Source organism: Ictidomys tridecemlineatus, chromosome 6 (assembly GCF_052094955.1).
Source record: "Ictidomys tridecemlineatus isolate mIctTri1 chromosome 6, mIctTri1.hap1, whole genome shotgun sequence".
NCBI classification, from domain to species: Eukaryota; Metazoa; Chordata; class Mammalia; order Rodentia; family Sciuridae; genus Ictidomys; species Ictidomys tridecemlineatus.
In genome coordinates, this window is record NC_135482.1 from 195,386,515 (window position 1) to 195,388,523 (window position 2,009).

Genomic DNA, 2,009 nt, shown 5'->3' on the forward strand with positions numbered 1-2,009 from the left:
TTCACGTTCAAAAAAATAAAAATAAACTGTTAACTGCTTGTTTACTGTTCAGTAGTCAGTAAAGTGTTTAATTCAAAGAGTATTTCTCTCAAGTAGTTTCAGGTTAATTTGCATGTTGAGACACTTACGGTCTAGCAAATCTATAGATATATGAAAGAGCCTGCATTGGGTTCACAATTAGTACCACCATTTGCCAAAGAAATGATATAAGTTAATGTTTACAACCAGATGAGCTTATACTGTAATCATATGAAATAACCTAGGGAAAGCAAAAGCAATGCACACGAATATTTAAATGCTGGTAATACACTTTATGTGTATTTAGTAAGGTCACTTTACTGACTGAGCATAGGAAGTACATGCAACCCATGTTTGCTTATGCATGTATTAATAACAATTCCACAGAATCCTGTCTGGCTTATTTGGTCTTTAGGGGGATGCTGTAAGAGGAAGTATTGATCAGTATTGACCCACTGACCATTATTCACTAAGGCAAAGAAAAGCACATGGTTTTGTTTAGTTGCCTTTTATTTTTAGGGTATTTGCTTGTCTCAATGCTGGGCATTAAACCCAGTGCCCACACCTGTTAGCAAGTGCTCTCCCCTGAACTACCTCCTCAGCCTCCGGTTGGAGATTTTTGAGAGAGTATGGTATTTACCAATATGGTAAAAAAAGACCCTTATAATTTGTATGTCGTATTTTTCTATCCAAAACATACAAAATCCAATGTGAATGCAACTAAATTAAAAATTCTATACACATAGTGACATTGCCAATAGGACTTCAAATTTCAAAGAAAAATCAATTCAAACAAAAAAGGTCAGCTACCTTGGACTTACTGACGTCCACCTATCAGACTGGACAGAGGAAAGGAGCTGGAAACTGTGTCGGGCTACTGCAAAGTGAGCAGTGTACCGAGTTCAGGGCACTCGCAGACCTGGCTAGGCCACCGCCTCTCACCACCGCTGGCTGCTGTGCAAGGTGTGGCCTAAGCTTCAGCCTTCTCTCCCTCCCTGCTGGTGCCTGGGGTGAGAGCAGAGTCAGACGCCCCAGTGAGATGAGCAGGGCAGGACAGGGGGCCACAGCAGAAAGGCAGAGGGGCCCGGGGTTCTGCTGACGTCACGGATCTGCCCAGCCGGGGGTGGTAGCCAAAGTCCTTCATTAGAAGAAATAAATATGTAATGTCGACTGAAGTCACAGTAATCAGGTGTATTTCAATTGTTGCCAACCAGTCCTAATTAACAGAATTTATTTTAAGGACATATTTTCAGGTAAACCTGAAAAAAGAACCTGTTGATGGGTTGAGTGTGTAGTGGGCAGAGAAGGGACCTGTCACCTGTGATGGGCCACACACAGGGAACCGCAGCAGTACCGCCAGGGTCAGGAAGAATGACAGAAGAGCTGGTTCAGTAAGTTGGAGGTAAATATCGGTGTGGCTTTCACTTTTTGACTTGCTAAGGTGGAGATGTGGGCAGGTGGAGACAGGAGACAAGGCCAGGATCCCAGGGGTGGAGCTGGCAGGAAGATCCCTGGGACTGCGTGGCTCACCCCCATGTGAGTGTGGCCAGAGAAGGGACCAGAGGAATCACAGGGAAATCTAGGAAATGACCAAGTGGAAACTTCCAGAGAGGAGGGAAGATAGCATGTCTTAGAGACGGATGGGGAAGGAGGACGGCTCGGCTCCGGTAGCCATGGTGATCTGTGCACCTTCATAAGGTATTGCAGAGTTTTCTACGATATATTTTATTTACCATTATCTAAGAGATTTTCTGTTTTGCAGGTTTTGTGACTGAACCCAGGGTCTGCACAGAGGTGGTCTCCCCCTGAGCGACCCCCAGCCCTTTCTGCTGCACCCCAAAGCTGCCCTGAGCATCTCTTCCACCTCAGTCCAGGGTGATGAATTCCATCAATTTCCCATTACCTGGGAATCATTAATTTATCTGAGAAAATCTTCATTTTGCTCTTATTTCAGAAGTTTCTCTGGATATAGTGTTCATGGTTTGTTTTAC